The sequence below is a fragment of the Macrotis lagotis genome, chromosome X, assembly GCF_037893015.1.
Source record: "Macrotis lagotis isolate mMagLag1 chromosome X, bilby.v1.9.chrom.fasta, whole genome shotgun sequence".
NCBI lineage: Eukaryota > Metazoa > Chordata > Mammalia > Peramelemorphia > Peramelidae > Macrotis > Macrotis lagotis.
This window is the reverse complement of record NC_133666.1, coordinates 400,045,329-400,066,629: the sequence shown is the minus strand read 5'-3', so window position 1 is coordinate 400,066,629 and position 21,301 is coordinate 400,045,329. Positions and strand designations below refer to the sequence as shown.

The 21,301-nt window shown below is 32.0% G+C and overlaps 1 long non-coding RNA gene across 1 annotated transcript in view; it reads left to right on the top strand.

Moving 5' to 3' along the window:
• Window positions 1–21,301, top strand: part of LOC141501180 (uncharacterized) — a 64,334-nt gene that overhangs the window by 3,558 nt on the left and 39,475 nt on the right. The window contains exon 3 of the long non-coding RNA XR_012472166.1: window positions 60–125. This is a non-coding gene — a long non-coding RNA (uncharacterized LOC141501180). The remainder of the gene's footprint in view (window positions 1–59; window positions 126–21,301) is intronic.

Below are 21,301 nucleotides of genomic sequence, written 5' to 3'. Positions count from 1 at the left end.
ATGTACTGTGTAAAGTAGTGGAGATATAAATGTAAATAAAGATAATCCCTGCATTCTAGGAGCTTACAATCTAATGAAGAAAAGAGATGAAGAAATTTCAGAGGAATCCAAATTAGTGGAGCCAGGTAAGAAGCATTTAAAGGTTGTTCCCAGGCAAGAATGACTACTCCAATACTTTGACAAAATCCATAATCTTGTATTCTTAAAATTACTCCAATATAACTTTTAGTAGTCAACCAGAGGACAACAAATAAAACCTTTTCCAAATTGACACAACATAAAATTATACAAAAACTTAGTATAAGTAATTTAAATAATTTCCCCTGAAAAACAGAATATAGTCTCTCTTAAATATATAAGCATCACAAAAATTCCACATCATAGTAAAGTGGGAAAATATACAAAGAGAATAGAATAGAAGGGCTATACATACAACAAAGATGACCAAGACTACATAGTGTAGTCCAAACTATAGACATGTAATAATAGAGTGTGTATTGTGTATGTGTGTGTATGTGTGTGTGTGTGAACAATACTTTGCCCACCTGACTGAAGGTCAGGTATATAACAGTTCACTTCGTCCTCACATTCTCTGGTACCCTTAAAAAAAGTACCAGTTATTTATCTCTGCCTTTCCATCAAATCCCCAATATATCATTTCTCCCATTTAGGAAATTGGAGTATTCCAGTTTCCTGTAAGCACTTAACAATCAGATTAGCTAACATACATACATACATACATACATACATACATACATACATATATTGTCCCCACTTGGCTCAATTCTTTGTAATTTATCTTTGTCTCCCTATAATTGTGAGTTCTCATCTATCAATCAGTCAACATTTTTGAAGTACCTGCTATATACCAGGCACTGTTAAGTGCTGGGGATTCACAATTTTGCGTATTTCTTTTAGGAAGTTTTTATATTTATATTTTGGTTTATGTGAACACACCCAATCAGCCACTAGCCAAGGCATAGATAGACTTCTAATATCTTCCCTAGTTCTCAGCATGACAAGTACTGAGATACTGTTTGGTGAATGAGTTAATGAATGAATTAGGTAGACTGAATTGATATAATCAGTAATCCTAATTGGACTACTGTGTTTTTTCTCAAATTCTTAAAAAAAGGAAAAGCATTAAATAATTTAGATATTACCATGTGAGAGAAGCATCTTCTAAATCACCTTTTACATTCCTCTGGGATAGTAAGAACAACCTGGAAAGGTTTGAGGGAAGAAACTTTTTCTTGCAATAGCCATTGATGGTCCTGTTTCCTATAATTATTAATTATCAAAAATGCATTGGGGCATCAGTGCTCAGAATACTCTTGCAACCTGATATTGTCTTAGGTCAGGTAGGGATACCAGCTTGAAAGGGGGGGAGAAATGAAAGATTTCAGCTTATTTGTATTCTATATTCCCAGAAAGATAGAGTGGTCGTTTCTTCAGAACTACAGTATTATGCATTCTAGAAAAACTGCCCTGCTACTTTAAAAATTAGTTGGGCAATCCTTGTTCTCTTAAAAGATTTTTAATTATATAATTTATTTCAGTAATGCTTCATTTTATAGTGCTCTTATTTCCTTTAAATGCACTTTGTGTATGTGGCAAATGTTGTTCCTTTAATTATATGGTTAAGTATCATATAATTATAGGATAAATACATTGTTATTTTTGTCCAGTGTGACCAGTGTTTAGGTTACACAGTTTTCTTAACAAAAGAACCAAATGGTGCTTGTGAGTCCTTCCTGTGATGCCCCTAAACAGGTTCAGGCACACACCTAAACCTTCATCTGATTTTTCCTCTTTCAAATCAAAACAGTAGTGCCAGGCTAAAGTGCACCTTGATGTGGAAAGCTGTGTAACTTTGAAAGTGAAAGCTCTCATACCACTGAGTTTTTGATGCTGTTTTAACATCTTAGTAATACAAATATCAAGCAAAAACATTCCAAGTTCAGTTCTCATCTTTCTCAAAGAATCACAGATGCTCAAAGTTAGAAGAGACCTTAGGGGTCACCAGGTCCAACCCACCCCTGCAGCACAAATACCTTTTCCATCACTGCATATTCTTAGAAATTCTCTTCCAATCCAATATACTTATCTGAAATGTAGCACAATGATTTTAATCTAAGAGCTGTTCTTGATATTTTTAAGGGAAATGGAGGGAGAGTTAAAGTGACAGAGAAACTTTTCAATAACTAGAAGTTTATACTGCTTGCTCTTTTATTCACTGGAGTATTAGATTTTAGAATATTATAAACTTTATCATTGCTATTTTAAATTCTTATTTTTTCTTCATCTCTTTAATAGTTGCTATTTTTATCATGAAAGTTACTTATCAGTTTATATTGCCAGATTAAAGTTTTATGAAAAAAAACATTATGTTATCCTTGTAAAGTATTGAAAGGATGTGTGAAAGGATGCTTTATTTTTTAAAAATTTATTGCTGAGTTTTATAGATGACAGTCATTGTGTTAACTATCACTTGAAATTCCATTTTCCTAAAAATCCGTTCTTTGGACAGATATATCAACTTTTATTTCATCTTTCTGGGCCTTTTTTTTCCAAAATCAAAGCCATGATTTTTCTTTGTTGTTGATGATCAGATATAATGCATAATGGAAAACCAAACTCAGTCTCCTGGGGAAATAAGATGAATTAAGCTTTATTCACACATTTTTGGTTTTTTTAAAAAATGAATTCTTCATATTATTAACTCTGAGAAAAGTAGCTACTGGACCTAATAAATTAATTAGGTAAAAATTTACCAGTAGACAGTCAACTCTTACATTCTGGAAGAATGAAAACATAAAACAGTCCCTATCCTCATGGAATTTATAATCTATAAGAGGAACCAATATGAGCATAAATAAATACAGAAAAATAAAGAGGATGAACAGGAAATCAAGACTCCGGGTAAAAGGTGACACTCTGAACTTTGGAGAAAATTAGAGATCCAACAAAGAGATCTAGAGGAATTACACACACACACACACACACACACACACACACACACAAACACACACAAACACGGCAATTAGTGCAAATACATGGAGATGGAAAATTGAAGCTTGTGAGTGAAAAAGTCTAGAATCTTACCAGTGAGCATTTAGTAAATGCCTACTATGTTCATGCCAATGTGCTGAATGCTAAGGATATATTTTAAAAGTAAAATGATCCTTGCCCTAAAGAAACTTACAAGAGATAGCTATGTGAACAGTTTTGAAACAAAGTGATCAAAACAATCTATCACCATAAGAAAAAATACTCTAGCTCACTACTCATTAGATAAATGCACATTAAAACAATTCTGAATGCTACCTAATATGCATTAGGTTTGCTAATAGGAAAGAAAAAAACATGACAAATAATGGAGAGCATTTGGAAAAATGAGAAATTAATGCACTGTTGAAGTTGTGAACTGAATCAACCATTCTATATAGAAATTTGGAACTATACATAAGGACTGTCAAACCATACATACCATTTGACTTAGCAACACTGCTACTAGGTCTAAATCACAATAAAATAAAAAATGGAAAAGACCTATATGTACAAAAAATATTGATAACATCTTTGCTGGTGGCAAAAAAATAAAAAATTAAGGGGATGACCATCAATTGGGTATAAGTGAACAAATTATAGTATGTGATTTTGATGGCATGCTATTTACTATAAGAAATTATGAACAGGATGCTCTCAGAAAAATCTGGAAGGTCTTACCTGAGTTAGATGTAAAGTGATATGTAATGTATACAAAGTAATAATATTGGAAGATGATCAGCTGTGAAAGACTTAGTTGTTCCAGGTGAATGACTCAAGACAATAAAACAAGAAAGCTCAAGGACTTATGAATAATGCTATCCATCCCCAGAGGGAAAAAACTGATGGTGTCTGAATACAGGCTAAAGCATATATTTTTTTCTTTTTCTTTGTTCTTTGGACTATATTTACTTTCACAAATTGACATTGTGGAAATGTTCTACATGACTGTCTATGAATAACCTATAGTGTATTCCTTGCCTTCTCAATGAGGGAAGGAAAGAAGGAAGAGAATTTGTAACTCAAAAGTTTTAAAAATGAATGCTAACTGAACCCCATTTGCTTTACAAAAAAAAACTAAAAAAATATAAAAATTAATGCTAAAATTATTTTTACAAGCAACTGTGGAAAATTATTACACTAAATACATTTAAAAAATAAAATTGTAATTGAGAAATGTTTAACAAAATAAAAATAGAAAACTGCGTAAAAAAAAGAGACAGAGAAGGAGGAGGGGAACTTATAATCAAGCATAGAGATCCTGAAGGAGACTGATGTCTATCTCTTACTATACAGATGACCTTGGACATAGTATTTAATGTCTCAGAACCTAGAATTTTTTGTTGGCCAAAAAGAGAGTTAGACTAAATAATTTCTGAGGCCCATTTGGTGATTCCATCTGCAAATCAATTATTCTAACATCCATAATTATTTCCATCATTAATTATAATTTTCTCCTTTCTCTCTTGTATTATTCACAATAGTCATTTATGAGAACAATTGACAACCTTATATTGAGAATGCTAAGGTCACTCTACACATCTGAAATACACTATCCTCTGTATACTTTTCCAAACTTGTGCACTGTGTTTGCAAGTGGTATTTGATTTTGACACAGTGAAATGTGGAGATTAGACTTTTCTTTGGGCAACTGTCAACATTTCGTTTTTCATATATTTAATTCTGTTGCCAAAATTAGCCTTTTCATAATAATATTGATGTGGAGAGATTCCCAAAAGATGTACATATGTAATCATATTTTCATTTTTATGTTATGTTGTTAATACACCATATCAATTTATCTCATTCTCAGCATATGCATGCATTCCCAAAAAAGCAGAATTTAATGTACACAGACTAATTTTATCAAAGTTTAGATAATACACCCCTCCTACTTAGTGTAAATCATATCATGGGTTCTTTTGAAAAGACAAATCTGATTTTATTTGGGATGTGAAATTCTTTGGATAGCTTATCATTAAAAATTATCTATTTTTATGTTCTTATAAAATGAATATCACATTACTCTGAGAGTTCTATATTCACCATATTTTCAGGGTGTTTCAAATCACATAATAATGCACAAATCAAATAAGAATGGTAAATCAAAAAAGTGAAGCATTAAATTGGGACTGAATAACCAAGTACATGACACAGAACTATTTTATCTTCCTTCACATGTCCTATGCATGCAGAACTAATCTTCCACAGCCTCCTATGGTGATGATGGGAACAATTCAGACTCTAAGTTGATTTTTTTCATACCTAAAATACTACCCTTATATTTTTAATTCTTGGCATTATCCCAGAGATTTCCCCTGACTACACGCATTGTCAGCTGAAACTCAACCATTACTCTATGATCTCTCCTTCAAAATTGCCATTTGCAGCTTTGAAAAGTGTTTTTGCTATTATTTACTAGAGTTGCCATGTGTGGTTGAGATTATTGTTTTCCTACATTTCTTTGCTGAGAGGAAATATTACTGCTCTTTTGTGAAACTGTTCCTTGCTAACATAGATAATAAATCTTTTTATTATATTTAGTTTGGAATAATTATTTAAAATGGATTTTTAAAAATCACTTCTTTCTGTATTTTAATAGTATTATATACAAACATTTTATTTTATGTTATTCAATTTTAATAAACTTCTTAGTTGCTTTGAATATTATGTCATTCTTTAGAGTTAAGTACAGTCATATCATTTTAAAAATGATAGTTTTTTTTTTCCTCATTGCATATTCCTTTTTTCCCCATAGATTAAAAATCTCAAAAGAAACAAAGAAAAACGTATGCCTCAATTTGTATTCAGACACCATCAGTTCTTTCTCTGGGCATGGAGAGCATTATTTTACAATGCCATTTAGAGGTGTCTTCAATCACTGTATTGCTGAGAATAATAGTCTTTCATAGGTGATCATCTTGTAATATTACTATTACTTTGAACACAGTATATTTCATCAAATATCAACTCATGTCTTTCCATGCTTTTCTGAGAGCATCCTGTTCATCAGGAAATAAATTTTCCATCATATATGACAATTTGTTCAACCATTCTCCAACTAATGAGCATCCCCTTAATTTCCAATTCTTTGCCACCAGAAAAGAGTGTTTTCTTTGTTTTTTTATCTCTTTTAGGATACCAACACATTGCTAGGTCAAAGGGTAAATGTATGATTGAATAGTCCTTTGGGCACAGTTTCTAAATTGTTCTACAGAATGCTTGCAACAGTTCACAATTCCTCCAACAATACATTAAAGATTCAGTCTTCCTACATACTCTTCAACATTTGTTATTTTCCTTTTCCATTCTAATGGGTAGGAAGTAGTACTTCAGAATTGTTTTAATTTGCATTTTCCAACCAAAAATGAGAGCAATTTTTCATTTGGTCGTATATAGCCTTGATAACTTCATTCAAAAACTATATATATAACTATTATCATCATCATCATCATCAATTGGGGAATGGTTCCTGCTCTCATAAAATTGATTCAGTTTCTCTATAAGTTTGAGAAATGACACCTTTATCATAGAAATCTCTTCTGAATATTTTTTTACCAAATACTATTGCTAATTATATTTCTCTCCATCCCAATTCTTCCCTGTTTATTCTTTTCTCTCATTTCACCCTGTTCCTTCTCAAAAGTGTTTTGATTCTCATTATCCTACCTCTGCTTGTTCTCTGATCCCCCTACCCATATACTTTCCTGTACGGTAAGATAGATTACTATGTCTAATTGAGTGTGTATGTTATTCCCTTTTTGATCCAATTTGAAGAGAATAAGTTTCACTCACTCCCCCTAATTTTCCATTTTCCCCTCCACTGTAAAAACTTGTATTATCTTTAATGTGTTAAAATTTATCTCATCGTATCTCTCCCTTTGCCTTTTTTCCCAGTACATAACTCTTTATCCTTTTTTTATATTTTTAAATATCATCCCTTCATATTCAACTCATACCTGTATCTTATGTCTCAATTTACTATTTCTAATTGCCCTAATAATGAAAATATTATTTTATTCCCTTTTTATTTATTTTTTTCATCCATATGTACATGTATATTTTTAAGTTAAAAAAAAAATTTCCTTCCACCCTCCCTTCCCACCCCTCTCCCCTCAGCAGCCAACAGTAAGGTTAGCATTGTAGTTACATATTTTTGATAAGTATGTTTACAAATTAGTCATTTTTGGTATGAGGAATTTGGATTAAGGGAAAGAGATACACAAGAGATAATTTTTATAAAGTGTTTTATAAAGTGTTTTATAAAACGTTTTATAAAGTGTTTTATAAAGTGTTCATTAGAGTTTTTTTTTTTTGCTTTGTTTTGTTTTTCTTCTTTTGGATGGGGATAACATTGTCCATAGTGTGTTTAATATGGTTGTCCTAAATCTCTGAACTGCTGAGAGGAGCTGCTTCTATCAAGGTTGATAATCTCACAATGTTGTTGTTAGTGTGTATAATGTTCTTGGGGTTCAGCTTCCTTCACTCAGCATCAGATTCTATAACTCATTCCCTGTTTCTCTAGAGAGTGACCATTTATGGTTTCTAATAGAACAATAATATTCTATATTATTCATGTGCTATAACTTGTTTAGCCATGCCCCAATTTTTGGGCAGATAATGTTCTTATAAATTATAATTTTCATTTATGCATTTTAGTAATGTGAACAGCTTAAACATATTAAGTGCCTTTTGATTTCCTTTTCTTGTTAACATTTTTATGCTTTTCTTGATTCTTGTACTTGAAAGTCAAATTTTTTGTTCAACTCTGGTCTTTTCATTAGTAATTTTTGAACATCCCCTATATTCAATAAATGTCCACCTTTTCTTCTAAAAGAGTATGTTCAATTTGGTTGTAATTCCAAATCTTTTACTTTCTGGAATATATTTCAAGCCCTATAATCCTTCAGTGTAAAAGCTGCTAAATCCTGACTCCACGATACTTGAATTGCTTCTTTCTGGTTGCTTGCAATATTTTCTACTGAGAATTCTCGAATTTGGCTATAACATTCCTATGAGTTTTAGCTTTGAGATCTCATCTAGGAGATGATTGAAGGACTAGTTTATATTTTATCCTCTTGTTCTAGAATATAGTGTATATAAAACTATATCTTCATCTGAAAACTGCCTGTTCATCTCCTTTACCTGCTTATCATTGATAAATGACTTTTATTCTTGTAAATTTGATTTAGTTCTCTATGTATTTTATAAATGAGTTCTTTATCAGAAATGCTGACTATAATAATCATTTCCCAACTTTTTGTATTCCATCTAATCTTGGTTACATTGGTTTTATTTGTGCAAAATATTTTAATTTAATGTTATCAAAATTATCCATTGTGTATTCTATAATGTTCTTTCTTTTGTTTGGTCATAAACTCCATCCCTTTCCATAGATCTGACATATATACGCTATTGACTCATTTTTCATATTTTTCTTGCTTCACCCTCAGTTCTCTTTCCAAATTTTCTTCACCCTCCCTTAATTGATTTTCACAATCCTTTATTAAGTTCCTCAATGACCTGACACCAATTCAGATTTTTCTTGGAGGAGTTTTGACTTTGTTATCTCCTCAATATGTATTTTGATCTTCCTTATCATTGTCATAATTTCCTATGATCAGAATTTTTTTCTCTTTGCTCATTTTCTCAGCCTATTTCTTTACTTTTTAATTCTCTGTGTCCAGGGTGAAGGGTTGTCTCAAGCTTCTGGGATTTTCTGCAGGTATATTCAGAGATACCATATTTCCCCATGTATAAGATGCACCCCTTTCCTAAAAATTTGGGGTCTAAAAACTGGGAGCATCATATATAGTGGTTGTAGTTTTTTGTAACTTTGCATTTCCCACTTTTTTTTTGCACTTGTTGACTTTACACTCATTCTTCCACATTTTTACTGGTATATTAGGTAATGTTTTACCATGTTCTGCCCAGAAATGACTCAGAAAAGATTTTTGTACAATACTGAATTCAAGTTCAAAGTGATACATTTTTCAAAAGTTAATGGAAATTGCACTGCTGAGCATAAGTGTGGTTGTCCTCAAACTGAGGTAACAATTCGAGGCTGGCTAGGGAAAGACGGAATCCTAATGAAAACACACTGACAGAAGAAGGCTACACGTGGCAAGTCAGTCAAATGGCCTTATCTAGAGAGGGAATTGAGATGGATTGAAGAGGAAAGGGCAAGTAGAACTCTTGTTTCCACAGCAGGAGGCAAGAAGAATTGCGGATGAAAAAAAGAAGTGACTGATTTCAAAGGAGGACACAATTGGTGCTTCAGGTTCATGAAACAGAATGGACTATGTGTCCAGATTTGTCCAGGGAGTGCTTGTGATCAACCCCAGACCAGAGCACAGGCAGGAGAGCAGTCAGAGCCTCTGCTGAGACAGTCATTTGTCATCAAGCACAGATGAGGACAAGTTAATGGATGGGAGTTTTGACAGTGATGAGGAGCTGAATGAATTTTATGATGAATAAAACTTGAGTTTAATAACTTTATGTAATTTAGGTTTTATTTCAAATTTCAGACCTCCAAATTAAGGTGTGTCTTATACATGGGAGAATCTTATACAAGGGGGAAATACAGTTCTTCTAGGAACCTGTACATTTTGAATTCTTATAAGGTGATATGATTTAAGTAGAGGTTTTTACTATTCTCCTGGCTTGTACTCTGGTCTGAGTGACCACAAGCATTCTTTTACTCCTGTGACCCCAAAATCGGGTGAGTTAGTGCTTCTCCCTACCTTGAATTTGCCATCAGACTATGGTCCCTATCTGAGTAGGAGCAAATCCGGAGTCCTCTTTTAGTGTGAACAGAGAGAACCCTCTAAGATTGAGGGAGAGAAGGATGGAAGGAAGGAGGGAGCAAGGGAGCACCCATTGTTCCAGCTGATTCAGTGGCTCCCCAGCTCTGCTCCTGGGTTGCTGGGAGCAGCTCCACTTTCACCCTGGTGCAAAACTCTTTTCTTAACCTTCTAAGTTATTTTTGGAGACTTTTGCTGGGAGATCATCCCCAAGGCCATCTTCTGGTTCTGTGAGGGCCTGGTCTGCAGTCAGTGCTGGACTCTCTCCTCTCTAACCTAGTGCAAAAGACCTTTCTTATTGAACTTCTATATTCTCTTTGGCTGGAAAATTGTTTTGTCCTGTCTTGCCCTACAATTTGTTTAGAGTCATTATTTAAAGAGAGACGGGGGGAGAGCTCAGGAGAATCCCTACCTTTACTTTGCCATCTTGACTATGCCTCTCCTCATTGTCTATTCTTAATCCTTCAATTTCTTTTTCTAAAATAATTTTTAATTTTCCAATTATATGTAAAGATAAATGTATCATTCAATTTAAAAAAATTATCATTCATTTTTTAAAAATAATTTCCCTCACCTCTTCCAACCCTGATAGTAAGTAATTTCAAATAGGTCATATATATATTTATATATATATATATATATATATATATATATATATATATATAACCTATTTGCTTATATTTTCAAATTGTATATATATATAATTTATATATATATACGTTTGTACATATGTGCATGTATATATACATATATAAATGCATATATAGGTGCATATATACCTATATATGCATGTAAAACATTTTCATATTAGTTATATTGCAAAAGTGGAGACACACCCCAAAATGAAAGTGATAATAATATCCTTTGATCTCTGCATTCAGACTTTATCATTTCTCTATTTCTAAGAAGTTCTAAATCATTCACTGTTAATTTTCACATGGTATTACTATTATCATTTGCAAAGTTCTCTATGCTTTACTCACTTCACTTTGCATTACATCATGTAATCCTTTCCAGGTTTTTCAGAAGCCCACATGCTCATCTTTCTTTATAATGCAGTAGTATTCCATCCATTCATAAACCAGAACTTGATGAACATCCATCAAATACCAATTTGTTGTCACCCTAAAAAGATCTATTATAAATATTTTTTATGAGCAGGTCCTTTTCCTTTAGTTTATCTCTTTGGAACATAGACCTTAGTAGCAGGGTATGGACAGTTTGATTGCCCTTTGTACATAGTTATTAGATTGCTCTCCAGAAGAATTGGATAAGTTCAAAACTTCACCAGGAATGCAACAGTGTCCAAATTTTCCCACATCCTTCCAACACAATTCATTTTCTTTTTCTGTCATATTATACAGTCTGATAGGTGTAAGGTGGTACCTCTGAGTTTTTATAATTTACATTTCTCTAATCAAAGAGAATTTTTTTGCATTGTTAGTTTGCTTTAATTTCTTCCTCTGAAAACTGCCTATTCATATTCTTTTACCATTTATCACAGGTGGAATGATTTGTAATCTTATGCATTTGATTAATTTTCTACATATTGGTCAGAAATATTTGCCGTAACTGTTTCCTAGTTTTCTATTTTCCTTCTTATATTTGTTGAATTTGGTTTGTGCATATCTTTCAAATTATCATATATACAAAATTATCCATTTTGCATTTTGTATTGCTCTTTCTTTTTTGATGTTAAATTTTTCCCTTTACCATAGATTTGAGAGGTAAATTATAACTTGCTCTCCTAATTTACTTATGGTGTTGACCTTGATGTCTTAATCATGTATACATTTTGACTTTAACTTGAAAGATGGTATGAGATGCTGATCTATACCTAACTTCTGCCATAGAAAATTCCAGTTTTCCCAATAGATTTTTACGAATGCTGAGTTCTTGTCCCTGGGGTTGGGGTCTTTACTGTGGCTATTCACTACAGTGTCTTGAGTATCTAATGTATTCCACTGATGCACCACTCTGTTTCTTAGCCACTAGCTACTGACTTCTTTTGAATCATTTTTTTCCTTTTATGCCTCATTTATAATTATTATTTTATCTCCCCTTTCAGTTTTGTTTTTAAGAATCATTCCATCATACTCAACTGAGTTCAAAACATTCAAACTACCAAAATATTGATGATAATTATGATTATTGTTCATATGTTCATATATATGAAGGTCATTTTGACCTTGTTTGAGTCACCTATTATTAGTCTTTAATTTTTCCTTATGTTTCTCCTGGATGTTATATGTTGAGTTTTCCCCTGAAGTTCTTAGGGTTTTTGTCACAAAAACAAAAAAGAGTCTTTCAGTTCATTAAAGGTCATTTTCTTTATTCAAGATTATACTTAACTTTGCTGGGTAATTTACACTAGTTCTTAACCCTGGATCTTTTGCTTTATGAACTCTAGTTGGTCAAGCTCTTCAATTCAGTAAATGTCATCTTGTGCAGTGATAGGATTCAAATAAATTTACAGCTGGTTCTCTGCCCTAATGACTGTTTTAAGTATAGAAAAAAGTACACCGGTAGATAGTTTAATATTTTATACATTTAATACTCAAATGAGAACAATAAATGAGATTCACAATACTAGATTTTTTTTTTTACTTCTAATAAGTAAATATATCCTTATGGAGCCAAAGTAGTCACATGACTACAGCAGCCAATGTTGGAACTTATGCAAAACCAAAACTCATTCTACCTATTCTCTTTGTTTCTTCTAATTCCATGACTTCTGAAATGGGTAATAAGATAGCCCTTGAAATCTATATTTCTATTGGTTCATTGTGTCCCAGCTTCCTATTGGTTTCAGTATTCAGGGAATACCAGTGCACTCATAATAACTTGGGGGAATTTGGGGAGTAAAGCACAGAAGAAACAAATGACAACTTGTCACTCCCTGTTTGTTTGAAGCTTTTTCTCTTTACATTAAATGCTTGTTTATTGAAATAACAAAAATGAGGGATTTAAAATGTAATATTTCATCAAAGGTATAAGATCTTTAAGAAATGAGTGAATATTACAAACAGTTTTATCATTTTTTTCACCTATGGATGATTGAACATTACCATGTATACTTAGAAAACACTGTTGCATAGATGAATTTTTTAAAAAAGAGTAAGAAATGCAAATTTGTGCCATTTTAACAAATGGCTCACCAAATTCAACATAAAATTATGTATTGGGTTCTGCCAACCAGTGCAAACTGACTGAATCCCACCACTGTAGTTGTGTAATATTTATTATAATAGCTCCATCCTTAAACTAGGAACTTTGAAACTTAGCTAATATATTCCTGTAAGTTTTCCTCCTGTGATCTCTTTCAGGTGGTGATTGTTGTATTTTTCTCTATTTCTGCTTTCCCTTTATATTCTAGAAGTTCAGGACAAATTTTCTTTATGCTTGTAATATTATATCAACTTTTTTAATTGTAATTTTAGATGGCTTGACTATACTTATATTATTTCTTCTTGATCTGTTCTCCAGATGTTTTACTTCCTCTTCTATTTTTTAATCATTTGATTTTGTTTTATAATTTCTTGATGTCTTAGAATGTCAATAAAATCCCCTTGCTCAATTCTGGTTTTCAAGGAATTATTTTCTTCCTTAAGTTTTTGATTCTCTATTTCAAGTTAATTGACTTTCATTTCATAATTTCTTTGATTTTCTTAGATTACTTTTTTAAAAAATCTTTTTTTCTTCAATTTCTCTTATTCAATTTTTAAAATCCTTTTAAAGTTCTTCTAAGAATTTTTTTCTTGTGTATGCTTGGATCATTTGATGTTTCTCTTTGAAAAAGAAGTGACTTTTATTTTTAGCTCCATTGCCTTCCCCTGAATATGAACTTTCTTTGTAAATCATCTTACTCCCTACAGTCTCCAGTTAATACAAAATATAGCTGTCTTCTTTTCCCTGGAAGAGAACAAACCAAGGATTCTGCTCTTCTGCAAGTCTCAGTAGCCAACGCAGTCCTCACCAGGTATGTGCTAATTCTTTCTCCCCTCATCTTCAGCCAGTTGGATCATGGTCAGCACAGTTGGGCTTGGCATCCTTGGACAGTGGAAAGACCTGGCATCAAATCTCCCCACTTCTATAAAATGAAAGGTTCTAAGCTTGAGACTGCTTCTCTACCCAATTGCCCCTCATGCTCCCTTGTCTTTTGTTGACTCTACAGAGTCAGCTAGATGTGTTTTCATACTTGACTCACATTGAACCCCTGCATTCTCAAATTGTCTTGTGAAGACAACAGCTTCACTGAAAGTTACTTTCTGTTACTCTGAAGCCATGTTCTATCTTTATTTTTGTGGAGGAAATTTGGAGAAATATATATTTTCTGACCTACTCTGCCATCTTCCCAGGCACAGAACAGATTGGTAACCAAAGCCTGGCCATCCAGGCCCAACAGGCAAGTGGCAAAGCAGCCTCACCTCCAGACCCAATGAGACAAGCAAACTGACAGCCCCAGAATTCAGACACAAGATTTGTGACTAGGCTGGGCCACTCTAGCATGGTGGACAAGCTGCCAGCCTGAGGCTCTGATGCAGAAAATCAATGACCAAAGTCCTGGTATCCAATGAAAGAAGCTGATGTCAGGGCCCTGTACCCCAGAAATGGAGCTCAACTCCCCCAAATTGAGCAAAATGCAGAAAGGAGTCCTTCATAGGATGCTACTATGGCATTAGGTAAGATCAAAGTATAAACCTAGAAAAAGACAATGATGTCAAAATGTCTATAGAGAGCCTCAAAGGGTATATGAATTGATCTTAAGTCCAAAAAAGTCATCTTGGAAGATCTCAGAAAGGATTTTTAAAAAATAGAAAGAAGGACAGATAAACTGGGTTGTTCTAAAAACAATTTGTAGGATGTATTATATAGTGTCTTTGGTGTTTGTGTATGTGTGTGTGTGTGTATGTGTGTGTGTGTGTGTGTTTGTGTGTGTGAATTGAGAATTTATTGTTTTATATAGAATCCTCTTTTACATTCTGCTTTATAATGTTTTTTCCTTTTCTTATTTTGTTTTTAAGTTTAAAATGAATAAAAATTTTTAAAAATAATATTTTTGTCACTTGGCAGGGCCCCTCTCCATTTTTTTTCAAAGGATTTATTTAGCTTTGGAACTGACTAATCTTTAAATATATAGTAGAATTAAAGTCATACCATCACCTTTTTTCCCTATAAGAAACACATTTATGACTTGTTCAAATTATTTTTCCAAGATAGACTATTTACATATTACATGAATATTACATATTCATCTTCTATTAATCTGGGAAATTTATAATTTTGAGAATATCCATTCAATTCATTTTGTTTTTCAGTTTTATTGATATTCAGTTCTATTTTCAGTTTCAGTTGTAATCAATTTGCCCCTAATCATTGCTTTAATTTCCTATTTATTGCTTATTTATTCAACATTTTCAGTTTTGTAACTAGTAATTTGATTTTCTTTTTTTAAACATTAATGAATGGTTTTTGTTAAACTACAATTTTTTTATTCTAGCTTTTTTTGTTGTTTCAATCACTTTTTGGTTGATTTCATTTCTCCTATATTGATATGTGCAGAGACAATTTTCCCCTGTTATATTTTGACTATATACCAGCAGTTTTTAATATATATTGTCTCTGTTGTCATTATAATAAAATTATTAGTTTATGACTAATTCTTTGACCCAACTCTAATTCTTAATTATTAGATTATTTCATTTGTATATAAAAACCTTTTTTACTGAATATAATTTTATTTCATCACAATCTTTAAAGGGTTTGTTTAATGTTCTATTTTATTCACTTTGTGAAATTTCTCTGCCTTAATAGATGATCAATTTTGTGAGCATGCCATGTACTTCTGAGAAAAAAAGATATATTCATTTCTATTTCCATTTAATATTCTCCATTGCTCTGTCATATCAAACTTTTCTAAAATTCCTCTCAACTTCTATCTTATTATTTTATAGTTAGGTTTATCTAGATCTATGAATATTAAGTTGCCCCATTACGATAGCTTTACTGTTTTTTTCCTCCTGTAATTCATTTAATGTTTTCTTCAATAATTTAGATACTAACATGGAACCAATGTAAAGAATAACAGGGGAAGTGGGGGAGGGAAGCAAGAATGGGGGGAAAATTGTAAAACTTAAAATGAATAAAATCTTTAAAAAATTAATTTGGATACTATGCCATTTGTGGTATATACATTCAGTATTGATATTATCGTACATTTAGCAAAATGGAGTTTCCTTATTTATCTCTTTCAATTAGATGTCTCATTCTTTTGTTTTGTTTTTTGCTTTTTCTTTGTATGAGATCATGATTACTACCCTTTTTACTTTACTTTAGCTCAAGCATAACGGATTCTTCTCCCCTCTGTTTTGTGAATTTCATAAAAAATACAAGCAAAAATCTCACGTTTTTGGTTCTATTTTCTACTTTACTGAAATATACATTTCTGTTTGTGAATAGGTTCATCATACTCATAGTCCTTTTTTTTTTCTATTTTGACTCTATTCCTTCCTCAAAAGTCTGCTTTGTTTTTGCCCTCTCCCTCTCTTAATATTCCCTCCCTCTTATCTTCCTCCCCATTCTCTTTTGAGAAATAATACATTCTGAACCAAATTGTGTGTGTGTGTATGCACCGAAATTGTTCAGATGACAGTGAGTTTCAAGTTTCCCACACCCCCAATTTTCTTCTGTACTGTAAAATCTCTTACTTGTGTCCTGAAACTGATAAATGGAAATGGAGCTGCCAAATGAAAGCTGATTCAATATCCAGTGCTGAGCTGTCTCCTGTTATGTCCTACTGTCCATTGGGCATCAGTCCTCTTGCATCTCTGGATAGTGAGTGTTTGTAGAACTGGGCTACTGCTTCAGCTGCTGCAACCAACGCCTCCAGCAAAGCCCACATTGTCCCTTCTGCCAGACTGCTAGTTATTTTCCTTCCTGTGCTGTTCAGGGCTGGACAAAATGACTTACTGTGACTTTTTCTTGGTTTTACTGCTTAGAATTTGATTTGATGTGCTTTTTAAAGTTGATTAGAGGAAAATGTTGTTTGACCTCAGCAAAAAATGCTCACTTTTCCATCTTGCCTCTATTCCTGATTTATCACCACTTCTTAAATTTTCTAGTTAAAGGACACTATAAAAGTTGTACTACAAAAACTTTGGTGAACAGAAGATTTTTCTTTGCATTTTAAAATGAAATTCTTCTCCTATTACCTTGAGCTTAACAAAAGCTTATTGACTGGGCTTTCATAGATGAACCTTTGCTATTTGTTGCCTGAAATGGTCATCATGATACTTTTCTTGGACCTTAACAAACTATATTGACTTGCCATACCTTACCTCCCAACTTCCTAATTTTCTTTTATTTATCTGACATCATTAGAATATAATTTCCTTGAATACAGGTTTATTTGTATGTATACCCAGGACTTAATTCAGTAGCTGATTCTTAAAAAGAACATGATTCTTTTTTCATTTATTTTTTTCACCTCCTAGGAGTAATTAAAACATTTTAGTCACTTGATACATACAGTTCCAAATTGCTTTTAGGAATAGTCAGAACTACCAACTCTTTCTGAGCAGTGTATTAATGTGCCTAACATTATAAAGTTATTCTATTTCTTCTTGTCTTCTGTCATTTTTGTTAATATTTTGGATATTAGGTGAACTCTCAAATTTTTTTATTTGCCTTTATCTTCTTATCAGTTATTTGGAGGAATATGTCATTTTCCACTTAATAATTTTCAATTCTTCCTTTGAAAACTATTCATATCCTGTTAAACATATGGCCATTTGAAAATGGCTTTTATGTGTTTATATAAGTTCCTTAAATATTTTGAATGTCATAAATTTGACTCATAGATATTTTTCCTAAGTTGAAAGGTTTACTTCTCATCCTAGGTAATTTCATTCTTGGAAATTTTTTTTAACTTTATGTAATCAAAAAATATATATTTTATCATATGAATCTTTTCATTCCTGTTTGTTTTGTTAAAGAAATCTGTCTCATTCATATCTATAGAAAGTTTCTAATGTATTTGGCTTGGGGTTTTGTTTATTTTTGTATGCAGGAACTTGCTGCATTATAAGATGTATCTATTTTATACTAAACTCCAGTTTTTCTAGAAAGTCTTGTGAAAAATGGAGTTTTTAACCTAAGTAAATTATGTACATGTGCTTATTAAATTCATCCATTTATTTATCTAAATTTATTTTTATTATACTTTGTCTTTTAATCTAGTCTAATGAACTGCTTCAAAAAAGATTTAACCAGTATTATGTAGTTTTGAGCATTACTGGTTGTAAATTTGGGACCTGAAAATGTTATTTCCTATTTATTATTACATTTTCAAAATTTTGATCTTCTATCCTTTTTCATCTTCCCAATGAATTTACTATTTTTTCTATCTATAAAATATCCTCTTTATGGTTTGATGGCACTACAATTATACATTAATATTGTGAATATTGTCATTTTTAAATTGGTTTCGGACGTAAAATGATATTAACCTTGCATATTATTCCAATTGTTGAAGTCATTCACTATTTCCTTAAAGAATGTATTATAATAGTATAAGTCTTAAATGACCCTTGTAGGGGGAAGGGAAAATTTTTTTTTAACTATTATGTTTTAGTCACTGTGTTAAATGATTTATATACATTATCTCATTTGATCTTTACAACTATAGAACATGATTGCTATTCTCACCTCAGTTGAGGAAACTGAAGCAGAGAGAAATTACAGCTGAGGAAACTGAAGCAGAAAGAGATTAGGTGACTTCCCCAGCACTACATAATTAAGTATCTGAGGCTAGATTTGAACTCAGATTTTTCTGACTTCAAGTCGTTCAGTATGCCACGTGTTTGTTTAATATTCCACTTACCTACCTTAATAAAACAGCTTTTAGATACTTTATGTAGTTTGTAATGATTTTGAATGTTACTTTTCTTCCTCCTGTTTTTTCTTGAATTTTTCTATGACCATATGGAATATTCTATGACTTAGAAATTTTTTTAACTTTTCCAGACTTTTTACACTTTCTTCTCACTCCTGTTCTTTTTCAATTCAGTTTTACTAGTCTTGTGCTTCCCATAATCAATTCTATGACTTTTCCTCTTCTTATTTGCCTATTGACATCTCTGGCTTCCTTTAATCGCCAGAGAAAATCTCTTTTTCTACAGGAAGCATTTCCCAATTACTCTTCATTCTAGATTGCTTCCTCTATTAATTATTTCCCCTTTATACTGCAAATATCTTTTTATAATTGATTTGTTTGTTGCCTTCCCTATGAAATTGTGAACTCCTCACTTTCCTCTTTTTTCTATTCTAAGTATTTTGCATAGTACCAAGCATATAATAGGGGCTGAGTAAAATGAATAATTGTTTGAGTATGTAGAAATACTATTTAAATCATATAAATTACATAATTTTTGAGATATTAAAATTTTATGAAATTGAAAATCCTTAAGTGGTTGGTGGAAATGGAATTGCTTTACATAATCTAGAAGCTATAGTTTCTTTTCTTTTATCCTTGAAAACCTTTAGAAACACATCTAATAGTGAGATTGCTAAACCAAAAGGGTTATGGTTTTATAACTCTTTGGGCATGATTCTAGATTGCACTCCAAAATGGTTGGAGTTCACTGTTCACAATTCTGCCAACAGTGTATTGAGGTTCCAATTTTTCCACATCTTCTTTTTCTGGTTCTTTCATTTTAATTAATATAAGTATGAGATGGTATCTCAAAGTTGTTTTAACTTGCATTTCTCTAATCAAGAATTATTTAGAGAATTTTTTCATCAAACTATAGTTAGTTTTGATTTCTTCATCTGACAAGTGCCTGTCCACATCCTTTGACCATTTAACCAATTGTGGGATGATGACTATAGTCTTATTAATTTGGCTCAGATTTCACTATATTTGAGATATAAGGTCTTTACTTGAGAAACCATCTAAAATCCCCCCACAATTTTCTGATTTCCTTTTAGTCTTGGCTAAATTGGTTTTAGTATTTTAAAATGTTTTTAATTTTATCTAAGAAAAATTATCAGTTTTATATCCTCAATACATTTTCTCTCTTATATTTATTCATAAACTCTTCTATCCATAAATCTGATAGGTAATGTGTTCATTGTTCTTCTAATTTATTTGTAATATTTCTCTTTATGTATAGCCCAATAGGTATCCTTTTTGACTTTATCTTGGTAAATGGTGTAAGATATTTTTCTATACCTAGTTTCTGCCAGACTGCTTGCTAGTTTTTCCCTGATAATGTTACCAAAAAGTGCATTCTTTTCCCTGAAACACAGATTTTTTTGTTTATCGAACACAAAGTTATTAATAAGCTTTTAATACTATATATTGTGTGCCTACTCTATTCCACTAATCCACCATTCTGTTTCTTAGATAGTACATTTTATGATCTGGTATTGCTAGATGTCCTACCTTTTACAATTTTTATTGATTCATTTGACATTCTTCCAAATTAATTTTATTAGATTTCTAGCTGAATAAAATAGATTTTGGTTATTTAATTAGGATAGAACTAAATAAGTAGATTAATTCAATTGGAATTATCATTCTTATTATATTGACTTGGCCCAACCATGAACAATGAATATGTCCCTAATTATTTAAATTTGATTTTATTTGTATAAAAAGAATTTTATAGCTGCCTTAACATGTATAAATTCACTTTCAAAAAAATCATCACAGTACTGTCTTGTACTTCATTATGGTCTTGACAAAATTCCTATTACTTTTCCTTAGCCTCCTTAGTGGAGACAATGCAAGCATATGAGAGGTATTATCAAACTAAAGCCTTGTGATAACTAGGTGAGTAGAGGTGCAGTGAATAGAGCATCACCTCTGGAGTTTGGAGGTTCTGAATTCAAATCTGCCCTCAGACATTTGATACTAAACTTGTGTGACTTTGGGCAAGTCACTTACTCCCATAGTCTCACAAAAACAAAGAGACAAAAAAATAAGAACTAAATTCTTAGGCAACATTCCTAGAAGCAGTCTATGCCTCCTCTCTGAGTACCATCCTATACCTTCTGTCTAGAAACCAGCCTAGCTGGATATGGAAAGAGATCATTTCCAGCTTTTTGGCTTCTACATAATTAATCCTTTGTCTATAATGTTATGCAACAAATGAAAACACATACACACACACGCACACAAAGATGCACCTGCACACACACGCACACACACACACACACACACACACACAAACACACACACAAATACCACCCATGCCAAAACTTTTCAAGCTTCTATATTTGCCTTCTTCCAATATGATTGTGGTAAGCTAGTGCTTTCTTCTAAGATTGTTCCTCATTTGTCTTATCTGTTTTTATATATTTCTTTCTTATTGCCTTCTGATTAGATTGTGAGCTCCTTGAAAGCAGGAACTTTATTAGCTTGCTTTTTTCCCTTTCTTTGTATATAT